This window comes from Puntigrus tetrazona, chromosome 12, assembly GCF_018831695.1.
Source record: "Puntigrus tetrazona isolate hp1 chromosome 12, ASM1883169v1, whole genome shotgun sequence".
NCBI classification, from domain to species: domain Eukaryota; kingdom Metazoa; phylum Chordata; class Actinopteri; order Cypriniformes; family Cyprinidae; genus Puntigrus; species Puntigrus tetrazona.
The window spans coordinates 5,885,619-5,898,387 of record NC_056710.1 but is presented as its reverse complement, the minus strand read 5'-3'; the positions used below and the strand labels follow the sequence as shown (position 1 = coordinate 5,898,387).

The window sequence follows — 12,769 nt, the reverse complement described above, 5'->3', positions numbered from 1 at the left end:
TAAAATCCAGCAGATAGCAGTTCAAACCATTTAGAATAACAATTTTTTTGAATAAACCATTAACTATCCTCTGAGGTTGTTTTGAGAATGGAGATCTTCTAAACTTAAAACACACATGCTCCAGATCGGATATCAACTATGATCAGCGCAGAGAGTGTAATTGAACCCATTGCGCAGAAAACTCCATCACATACACTCCAAGCGTTGTTATATAAATCAATTTAATTGATGTTCAACAAATAAAAACTGTTTATAATACAGAGAAGCAAATGATAAAACTTGGCTTGCAGAATATCTGCAAAAGCACTTCATATAAATAATTTGATCAATGACCAGCACCTAGATTTGCTTTGTTTGACAGAAACCTACTATCGTGGTGCTGCATATAACATTAAAGTGATAAATGCTGTCATGTTTATACTGCAGATAACGTCTTATTGTTGTACCACTTTTCTAGCATAAAATGTTACTCTCAGCCTATCTATAGCATATGCTAAGGGTTATGGAAAGACATTGGTAACAAAGGCCTTTAAACAGAGCACATAAAATTTGACCATGTTAATACGCAGAATTTGTACACGTTAACATGGCAAATTTTTTGTTACCTTAAAATATGTAGACACGTACGTTCTGACAGTGTTAAGGCATTACCCTCTATTTACCCTCATATTAATACCTTCTTTAGTTTATTTTTTGTCTTTTTCCATAGGTTAAAAATAAGATTGTCCTTTAATATTTGTTTTGAATGTGTGAGCGGCCCTAAAACGCCACTTTTGTACTGTGTGATATAGGCAACAGCCAGAGAGATGAGGCATGTACACAAGCTTACTCATTAATTCTTTTTTTACATTAGTTACATAAACTTGTATTTAGTAGGGTTTTTCTCAGTTGGGTGGAAATTAATATCTGGAACAGTGACATATCAATATGATTCTGCTTCAGTTTTAAGTTGTTACATTTAAATGAGTGTAACAAAAACATAATGTAAAAGTTTAGTTTTAAGAGAAGAGAAATTATATATATATATATATATATATATATATATATATATATATATATATATATATATATATAAAAAGTACACAGATCATGGTTCAACTATCAATTTAGGCTTACAATGCTTTTGGAAAATGCAGCCCCGTAAAGGTTTTGCATCAGTAAAGCCTTGTTTTCCATCAGAAGTTTCCAAACAAAAAGAGGCATTTTTAAAGGTTTTGCGCATCGATAAAAATAACTTATATACAATTGCGTTAGAGAGACAAAAAAGGTGATGATGATAAGTAGCTTATATGCTAAATCAAATTTTATTGTCCCATTCATAAATAGCTTTAACGCAAAAAGTCATAAATGTTTATGAAGTATTCTGAAAAATAATGAAAAAACAGTAGCTGAACATCATCAAAAAACAAATTCAAAATTAGCCTACCTTTTTATTTGACCAAATTTCACTCTACATTCAAGAATAATAATTAGGCTGTATTTGGGACTATTTAACAGTGTACGTTTTTACATGTTTGGTTGGTAGATTTTATTTTGATAATGATCAGGCTGCGATGTCAAGAATGCTATAATATATTTATAAGTTTATAAGTTTCTCAATTATGAAATTATTTATTAATGTGTTTTTATAAAGTTTTTCTCATAATTATTCACATAAATATTTACAATGTGTTATTTTATTTTAGCTTCATATTTTAATTAACAGAAATGTTTTGAACAGATTTTTATGTCTTTCACACAGGCAGAGATGTTGTCAATTTGGGCAGATAGGACAGGAGTGAAGTAAAGTTTAATGTCATCAGCATAGAAGTGATAGTTTAGACCATGACGTTGTAGGATCTGACCTAGTGGGATAATGTAAATTGTGAACAATAAAGCACCTAGGACAGATTCCTGAGCAATGACTCACATCATTAGGAAAGTGGTTGAACAAAAATCCTTAACAGAAATGAAGAACTGTTTAACAGACATATAAAAGGAACCAGGAAAGAGCAGTACCTGAGATTCCCAGGTTAGAGAGACAAGAAATAAGTAATTTATGGGAAACAGTATCAAAAGCAGAGATGAGGTCAAGTAGCAGGTGTAAAGATAAAGAGCCCGAATCACTACAAAGCAGTAGATTATTCACTACCTTTACATTTACATTTAGTCATTTAGCAGACGCTTTTATCCAAAGCGACGTACATATGAGGTAGGCAATAGAAGCAATTAATGTCAACAAAAGGGCAGTAGTGCATAAGTGCTCTGAGTGGGGTCTTGGCTTACCTAACGCAGACACAAGGCTTTTTTCTTTTTTTACAAGAAAAGGATAGGAAAGAGCAGGAGCAGAAGAAAGTGCTATCGATGTTGGGTCAAGTATAAACGAAAAAGATGAGTTTTGAGTTGGTTTTTGAAGATTGCTAGTGACTCTGCTGCCCTAGTGGCAATGGGCAGATCATTCCACCAGCAAGAAACAGACCAGGTGGAGGTGCGCAAGAGTGATTTTGCACCTTTTTGTGATGGCACTGCAAGACGCCTTTCGTTTGCAGAGCGTAGGCACCTAGAGGGAACATATGATTCAATTAGTGAGTGTAAGTATTAGGGAGCAGAGTTTGTGATTGTCCTGTAGGCCAGCATCAAGGATAGGAAGCCAGTGTAAACTAATGAAGAGGGGCGTGACGTGGGCCCTCCTTGGTTCGTTGAAGACCACCCTTGCCGCTGCATTCTGGATCATCTGAAGAGGTCTGGTTGTAGAGGCTGGGAGGCCAGCAAGGAGGGCGTTGCAGTAATCAAGTCTACTCAGGACTAGTGCCTGGACGAGGATCTGTGTAGCGTGTTCTGATAAGTACGGTCTGATTTTCCTGATGTTGTACAGCACAAACCTACAAGATCGAGCAGTTTTTGAAATGTGCTCAGTGAAAGTTAGCTGGTCGTCAATGATCACTCCAAGGTTCCTAGCTGACCTAGACGAGGATACAGTAGCCGAGCCTAGCTGAATTGATAGGTTGTGCTGTATGGTGGGATCGGCCGAAAAAACGATGAGCTCTGTTTTTGTGAGTGTAGCGAATACTATATAGTGTATTGCACTCGCGTAATGTTTAGAATTGGCCAATGGATCAGAAGAAGGGCACGGCTACTGGAGAGAAGAGAACAGCACAACAGGTGAGTGAACAATCCACAAAGTCAATTTTTGTGTTTAACTTTCTGTATTTGAGAATTTAAAATTAACAATTAGTAGAAGTACAACAAGTAATAACAACTGCTCTTTTTGGATTTCACAGATTGGGGCGTAAAAAACACAGCCAAGGGATAAATAAATATATTCAAGGAGCTCTTTTAAACTCTGCAGGTCTGTAAATCTCGTCTCGTCCGCTTAGCTCTCCGATGACAGCTCATAGAAGGATTAGGAGATCGCTTCTTGTAGCTGCCTCTTCCCACTCTAAGAGAATCGAGAATTTTTCTCTCTGATGCGCTCTACCAAGAAAAGATAGGCGGGGCTTGATTCATTGCTGTCACTAATTTTTAAAGAGACCATCGCTATTTTTCATCAGCAATGTCGATTACTCCTTATTTAAATCCATATTAACGGCAGTTAATACAGGTTACATGAGGTTTAACTGCAGGTGATGATCCTTCATCCAGACTGAGATGTCGTTTAGGCACGCAGAAATTCGTGCAGAAACAGTGGGATCGTCTGGTTGAAAGGAGAGATGGAGTTGAGTGTCGTCAGCATAGCAGTGATATGAGAAGCCATGCTTCAGAATGACAGAACCCAGTGATGTCATGTAGATGGAAAAAAGCAGTGGCCCAAGTACTGAGCCCTGAAGCACTCCAGTAGTGAGGTGATGAGACTCTGAGACATCGCCCCTCCATGATACCCTGAAAGACCTACCAGAGAGGTAGGACTCAAACCACCGAAGGGCTGTTCCAGAGACACCCATCTGCCTGAGGGTTGATAGGAGTATGTTATGGTTTACCGTGTCAAAAGCAGCAGACAGGTCCAACAGGATAAGCACTGAAGATTTTGATTGTGCTCTTGATTGTCTCAGTGCCTCAATGACCGATAGAAGTGCAGTTTCTGTAGAGTGGCCGCTTTTGAAACCTGATTGGTTGCTGTCCAGGAGATTGTTTTGTGAGAGATGGGAGGAGAGTTGGTTAAAAACAACACACTCTAGTGTCTTAGCCATGAATGGGAGGAGAGACACAGGTCTGTAATTTTCAATAAGCGCAGGGTCAAGTGTGGGTTTTTTAAGGAGATGGGCAACACGAGCCTCCTTAAAAGCTGAGGGAAATGTACCAGTGTGAATAGAGTTGTTGATAATGTGGGTGAGTGCAGGGAGGACGGAGGGAGCGATAGCCTGAAAGATGTTAGTAGGGACAGGATCTAAAGGGCAGGTTGTAGCATTCGTGGCAAGGACAAATTTTGATACCTCTGTTTCAGAGAGGAGGGAGAAAGTGGAGAAAGTGTTGGGGTGCTGTGGTTTGGTGTGTGTAAGGCGAGAACTGCACTTTACAAGTGCAGTTTCAGTGCTATGGAGAGGGCAAATTGAAGGCAGATTGAAAAGGATCAAAAAGATTATTTTCATCTGGAGTTGAGTGGCAACAGTGCTCTCCAGTAGTTTAGCTATGAAGGGTAGATTTGAAACGGAATGATAATTAGATGTAATTAAGAGGTCAAGGTTTTTTGGTTTTTTTCTGGAGAACAAGGGTAACTGCAGCAGTTTTGAGTGGCAGAGCAAAATATTACTATCACATGAGTCAAGTAATTAAAGACGTTGTTGGATGGATCTTTCCTCCAATCATGATCATAACCAGACTGAGAAATTTATTAAAGAGACGTTTTAAACTCTGGTCCCCACAAAACTTAAGTTCACAGAAATGGCACAGAACTGCATCTCCATGAATATATACACTCAGAATCATCATTAGTTTTTATTAGTTTCATTAATATTTTGTTAGTTTTAGTTTAGTTTTTATTTTGTGAAGACATATTTATATAGTTTAGTTTCAGTTTTAATTAACGTTTAGCATAATTAACAGATTCGTATGGAAATTGAAATAAATAAAAGTATACAAATATAGGCCTAAGCCAAAATGAAGCAGTCAAGTTGTGATTGTATCTGATGTGTTGAAATAATCCTGATATTGTAACTGCCATCTTGACCACTTTTTCATGAAGAACCATGCATAAATCGTAACTGGAATGAATGATAAAGCCAATCACATTTAACAGTAAAGGCTCATATTTGAATGGTTGGTGTTTTTTTTTTTTCTGAAAATGTACAAGTGTGTGTATGATGTAATTTAGCCAATGTACATTTCATCAAAAGCGTGGCAAAGTGATCACAAGATGCAAGTCAAAGATTTTTTATTGTTTACACAAAGGATGCTAAATTCTCATAATTTACCATACCTAATGTTGGTTTGATTGCTTGTGCTAAATGAGAAGTTAAATAATTTTGCCCACCGGATGCAATAGGCTAGATTTAATGCAGGTGCAATTGGGGTTATGACTTGCAGTCTGTCAAACGGTTCTGGTACAGAATTTAATGAGTGCTGCTGTTAGATACTGGGTCAGGTATTCTTACTGTAGTATTTTACTGAACAGGACCCATGCAGAACTCTGCTTTAAATTGCATCTCTCCATCAGACAACCCCATGTGCGTGATGCGCCATTATTTGCCTGAAATTTTAAGAACATAATGATTATGAAAATTGTTTATTTTTATAATTATTATTTTATTTCAGTTAGTTAAAACTAACTGCTGTTAGTTTTGTTTCATTTTAGTTTGTCAAATATTTGTTCATGTTTATTTTATTTCAGTTTACAAAATAGTAAACATTTTTCATTTTAGTTAGTAAACTTGAATGAATTGTTTTGACAGATTTGTGATTTTTTTATTGCTCTCTGAATTTTCTCTGTGATATAAAGAATATTTTGGGATGGGGGTATAAAAAAATATTTTAATCGATAAAATGTTCCCAAATAAGCCAAAAAGTATGTGGAATAATTTATCAAGTGCCATGAAAATGCATGCAGTAGAGGGATATACATATATATTATGACATGCTATTCAGCAAATTATGGTATTTATAATATAAAGCTTGAATATATTGAAAAAAGTCTTAATATATATAGTGAAATCTGAATATATGGAATGAAACTTTAATACATTAAATGAAACTTTATTATATTAAAAGAAAGGCAGAATATATGGAATGAAAATGTAAATATAAGAAATGAAATTTGCAAATGAAAATGAAACGAAATTTGCAGTGTATAGAATTTAAATGCTAATTTGACAGTATTTAATGAATATTAATATATTGTAGCTAGTTATATCCTTCCGGAGTAATAGTTTTCTGAATTGAATGACTTAAAAAAAAATTTATTTCCTCAAACTTTAATTACTTTGTTAAACTAAAAATTTTGGCACCACCTAAACATACAAACAACACAAAAAGTTTGCAGAGGACATGCAGTCAACTCAGACATTTTACAAAATGTCAGTTCTTGGTTTAGTTTTGGTATTTTCACTAAACTTCCATGAAGTTTTGGTCATATTTGAGCAGTTTTAATTGTTTTAGTTGACTAAAAATACAGTAAAACTACACCGGAATTCTTATTTGTTCATTTATTTGAGTTCATTCAATTCATGCATTCTTACAACTATCTAAAACACATTACCATATTTAGACTTTGAAGTATACATCTCTATAATTAGCATTCGTTCATAAGCAGTTGTCTGGCATAAATGTAATACATTTATTGCAAACTGTTCGGAATCAGTTTGAAGTGCTGTTGTTTGAGCCTGTAGAATGTGCAACAGTGCAAAGTTTTCCCGGCGTTAGACCAAAATAAAAAATATTTTTTATTTGTTTACAAAAATAGCACTGATATAGATTACTACAGAACTATCCAAATTTGGTGTTCACACAAGTAAGTGTTTCTTTTTTTTTTTACCAGTAAAATTATTATTATTATTTTTTTTTTTATTCAATAGAGGTGAATCTCAATGGTTATAATGGTGTGGAAAGGATCGTTTGTTTTAGTAATTGTGAAACATTTGTATTAAATAAATTCAGTGCACACAGACGGAAGTAGTTTAAGTCGTTAGTTCTTTTAATTGTAATGATTTTGGCTCACTTTTAACAAAACCCCACCAATTCAATATCACAACAAATTAAGAATACTTCACAAGACCAATATAAAAACAAGTAAACATTTTTAGTGAACTGCTGGTCTTCTGGGAATTACTGCTTTAATTACTGCCTCAATTTGGTGATCAGTTTGTGGCACTGCTGAGGTGGAAGCCCAGGTTTCTCTGACAGTGGCCTTCAGCTCATCTGTACTCTTGACAATACCCCATAGATTTTCTATAGGGTTCAGGTCTGGTGAGTTTGCTGGCCAGTCAAGCACACCAACACCATGGTCATTTAACCAACTTTTGGTGCTTTTGGCAGTGTGGCATTGCATTGCACCCCAAATTGTCACAGCAACTTGGGCTATTAGCTTCTCCACCCTTCATCCAGACTCTAGGACCTTGGTTTCCAAATGAAATACAAAACTTGCTCTCATCCGAAAAGAGTACTTTGGACCACTATTTGCACTAGTCTGCACACTTTGCACTTTATGTGGCTAAGACACTGTCTTAGCTCAGTATGTGAATTCTTTTGTATTGTGAATTTTGATGTAAGTGTGACTTCATGTAGCACCAGGTCCTGGAGAAACGTTGTCTCATTTCACTATGTACTGCACAGCTATATGTAGTTGAAGTGGCAATAAAAAGCCACTTGACTTGACATGTAAATCGTCCTACTTGATTTGACTGAAGTTCGACTTGTCATTGGTAGAAAAACAATAAATTGCAAACTGACCATGTCCAAAATAATTCAGCTGTTGCTCATATACATTGGTGGGTTTTTGTTAAACATGAGCCAAAATTATCACAGTAAAAAAACAAAAACAAAGACTTAATTCATTTATTTCAGTAATTCAACTCAAATTGTGAAACTTGTATATTAAATAAATTCAGTGCACACAGACTGAAGCCAAAATCATCATGATTAGTTTAAGACTTTGGAGCACTAAATTTATTTAATACACAAGTTTAATTACTGAAATAAATGAACTTTTCGACGACATTCTAATACACTAAGACCTGCAACTGTATATTACAAGTATTAAAAGTATGAATATTTCACGCATGTGGATCGTAACCAGGTTGTAAGCACTGCTTGATAATGTGAAAAGAAGAAACAGGACCAAGAACAACAATCAGCTGATCAAAAGTTTAAGACTGTGGCCTTAATTTCAAATCTGCAAAAAAATATTGCTTTAATGCTGGCTCAGATTAAGAATTCAGAGGCCACTGGGCACAATTCTCTGTAGGGCCCCTGCTACACTTGTGAATTTTAAATATAAGAATAATATATAATAAATAAGGGTGAGAATATATATATATATATATAATGTTTAGCCCAACATATTTAGATGAATTATATTTATAGTAATTTTACTCAAATGTATTATTTCTAACATTCAAATATTAATGATGAAAACAGCAGCTTCATGAAGTGCTAAACTTTTTTTTTTTTAATGGCAAATATGCGGGTTACAATTTAAGAGTAAGAGGTAAGAGCATTTGTATTATGTGTATAGTACCACCGTTTACTCATAAATAGTACATATTTATAATCTATAAAAATTGAACACATTTTTAAAACATTCAAAGCACACATTTAAAAAATAAACTAAGAAAACTAATGAAAATTAGTGGTATTTTGTATACTTGTTCAAGTGTACTGAAGTAAAAATATACAAAAATATAAAAGTAAAAAAGTGTGTAACTAAGTATACTTTATTTTTACCTGGGTTGAATCACATGGTACTATTTGCTGGAAACACATCTAGCTTATACAGGCCTAATGATTACAATATATTCTCTATCATACAAGATTTAGACCATATCATTGCAACAATTCTAAACCAGCAGCTACAATATAGCCTATAAAGACATTTCTCTCCATAAGCATTTCACTGCATCATATACTGCTTCACCTCTGCCAATCCAGTTCTCAGAATCTGAGCCATTCCCCTCATGGCTCCGCTTAAAGAATGTTTGGATAGATGACACATTTCTTTATAAAAGGTGATATATATACAGTGGTATGCGAAAGTTTGGGCACCCCTGTAAATTTTCATGGTTTTCCTTTATTAATCATTAGTTGTCTGGATAAGAAATTTCAGTAAAAATATATCATATAGGAGACAAACACAGTGACATTTGAGAAGTGAAATAAACTTGATATGATTTATGGAAAGTGTGCAAGTATTATTTAAACAAAATTAGCCATGTGTATAAATTTAGGCACCCTTGTCATTTTATTGATTTCAATACCTTTAGCACTAATTATTAGAACTCAAAATTGGTTTGGTAACCTCAGTGACCCTTGACCTCCATACACAGGTGGCATCTTTGCACTCTTTGCATCTTCTCTAAAGTGTGGCAACATGGGAGCCTTAAAACAACTCTCAGATGACCATCATGGTTTAGAGGAAGGATACAGAAAGCTGTCTCAGAGATTTAAGCTCTCAGTTTCAACTGTGCGGATTTGGAAGACCAGAGGCACAGTTCTAGTTAAGGCCCAAAGTGGCAGACAAAGGAAAATCTCAGATAATCTCAGATATTATTGAAAATTTATGGTGTGATTAAAAGTGGGCTGTCCATGCACGGAAACCATCAAACCTGACTGAACTGGACATGTTTTGTAAAGACGAATGGTCCAAAATACCTTCTGACTCTAATTGGAAGCGTTTAGAGGCTGTTATTTCTGCAAACACTGTCATGATTTGTCATGGCTGTATAATATTGGGATGCTAAATACCTACAGATAATATTGATAGTTTTAAATAAACACCTGAGTGTACCTTAAAAGGGAGTCCAATTTCATGACTATGATTCTCAATAAACAATTAGCTTTAAAAAGTACACTTTATAATAATGTAAAATTAGAATTTCTGAAATAATAAAATTTCCATTTTAATTGCAGTTGACATGCATGTCAGGGTCAAAAAGCATCACAATCGTTGCACTTAAGTATATTATTTTTAATTAATATTATTTAATTAATTTAATATAATTTTTTCTTAAATGGACCTCCAGCACAATGACTTCACCTGTGAGAAACTGAGAGGAGAGACTGTAATCTGTAATTCTAAAATTAATATGTTGCTAACTAGTTTGCCCACTAGATGACGAAATAACACATTAGATTCAACTATTTGTGCACATAACTCAATGTATTGTATCCCTTTTGCCATTGTGTATTGGAGCAGGGAACCAGGCATTAATACAATACGATGGAGATGGCTGGTTTTACTTGGGAGATCTCTGAGACATCCTAGTAAATACTTTCATTCGCATCACCCTAGTAAATGGGTGATGCGAATGAAAACCAGAAACTGATATCCCAACTTAGAAGTTAGTCGCTACACTTATGCACATAGTCAATTAATTAGAATGCACATACGTCCTAAAAAAAAAAAAAATATTAATTGTCTTGTTTATAATTATAGATCCTTAAATCCTTATGTGTAAATTGTGTGTTATGTTTTTGTTATCAATTAATTATTTTTCATCATTACATTTTTATTGTTTATTCATTTACTCATTCTTTAATAATATTTTTTTATATTTCTTCTTCATTTTTCCTTGCTTATGTATTTACTTTCTTTGTTGTTCAATCTTATGCTTGTGGGGTTTCATTAACAGTTTTGCTTGTATGACAGATAAGGGGAAATGTTTATGGAAGCCAAAGGATTATGGGATGTTGCTGTGAAGCAGTTTTGGTATAACAGTACATGTTGAATTTGTACTGACAAGAAGTTTGAACATTGGAACATACACAACTAAAGGTGCATTAGCATTACAAGTAATGAATTTGATCTTGTACTTCCTTTCTGCATAAAACTATGTTTTTTTTGTTTGTAATTGATTTATCAAGACATGCCCACACATCCACCAACAAGATTTTTTTCCCTTTCTTTCTACATTTAAAAATATCGTCTCTCTGTTAAAACTCTTTTTTTTAACCAAACAACAGATATTGTGCGATTCGAACGACATTTAATTAATTTCAAATAACTATACAATTACATTACTCGGTTATTTTCGTAGCTCCTATCTGTTAGAATAGTGAAGGTCTGTATCATGTTTTCATTCTTAAGGTTTGTCTTTAGCAGCTCCATTCACTATGCAACCATAACTTCAGATATCTGAATAAATTTCGATTACAAATATAGCGATTCAAAAATAACCACACCATTGTTCGATTATATGATATTATATTTTAAAAAGTACCTTTCAATAGCCGTCTCCTTATAGTATCAGTGCTCTTCCTGTTTACTGCCAACAGGGGAAATTACGCGTTCTTTCTCTTCTTCTTTTAATTTTTATTGCGGTTTGCAGACTAACTTATTAGTGCATTACCGCCACCATCTGAGCTGGAGTGTGGAAATTTCTCTCTCTCATCTTATATTCTTATGTGTAGTTTCCTGTATCTTTAAGATATTTTAAAGCAAATCTAAAGTTTTGATGCCTTTGCATCTTATTTAATATATCTTCTAACATTATACTTCCACCTTCTTCCAGTACTTTAGTTCCTAGCATTTTCTGTATGTTACTATATGCTCTGGAATGCAAAAGTACATGCTCTACAGTTTCAAAATTCCCACAGTGTATACATAATCCATTTGGATGTTTCTTGCTTCTATTTAGATTTCCATTTAATGCAGTATTTGAATTCTTGTTATTCTGTGATTCTTCTCATTTTCTTAATCCCATGCCATTGTTCCTTAATCTACCATGTATTTATAAGAGCTTTCCTTATTATTAGTTCTGCATTACTAATGTTTATATCAATTCCTATCTGATAATTTTCTGAAACCTTACTCTGAACATGTTACTGCTTTTTAATTTTTTATAAATTTCCCTCTATCCACTGGAGAGTCATAACAAAAGCAACAAACTCTGCTGTAATACTGAGGCTCTTTTCTTAATAACATTAACATCTGTGAATATATTTACCATGCCATAATATTTCTGATCCATAAATTTATTAATTCTTATTTTTAAATAAACATCAATGGTTTTATTAAAATGTCATATGTTTTATATCAGTTGATTCCACTATGTCCTCCATTTTCTGTCCAATATACTGTTTTTAATCATTTTATTTTCTTATCTTATTCTTATCTTATTTTATTTTCTAAATCTTATTTCCAAAACATGTTTGATGTTAGTGCTATTGGTCTACAATTTGTTGCTTCTGACTTATCTTTGCAATGCTTTTCTACAGGAAAAATAATTTTTATTTGTTTCTGTCATGATCTGGTTCCTGAGCTTCTGCCAATAACCACTAGAGGTCACCTCATCTCCAAAAAAACAGTGCAAAGAACACAAAACACAAGACAATAAATACGAAGTACCAAGAATGCATATGGAAGAGAAAGTCAATTCAGGTGTGATTGTTGAGGAGTCTGATGGCTTGTGGGAAGAAACTATTCAGCAGTCTGGTTGTGAGGGCTGAATGCTCTAGTACCTCTTACCAGATGGCACATGGGTGAATAGTGTGTGTGAAGGGTGTGTGGGGTCATGTGTCATATTGCAGATACAGTTTGTGGTATAAATGTCTGTGATAGAGGGCAGATAGACGCCAATGATCTTTTCAGCTGTCCTCATTATCCTCTGAAGGGTCTTGCGATAAGATACAGAGCATTTCCCAAACC

The 12,769-nt window shown here is 34.3% G+C and overlaps 1 protein-coding gene across 4 annotated transcripts in view; it reads right to left on the bottom strand.

The window, feature by feature from the left end:
* becn1 (beclin 1, autophagy related) overlaps positions 1–11,436 on the bottom strand; it is a 66,535-nt gene extending 55,099 nt beyond the window's left edge. For all 4 annotated transcript variants that reach the window (XR_006252205.1, XR_006252206.1, XM_043253407.1 and 1 more), the window contains exon 1: positions 11,343–11,436. The gene's annotated coding sequence lies outside the window, so the exon portion shown is untranslated. The remainder of the gene's footprint in view (positions 1–11,342) is intronic.
* Positions 11,437–12,769: the final 1,333 nt, after the last annotated feature.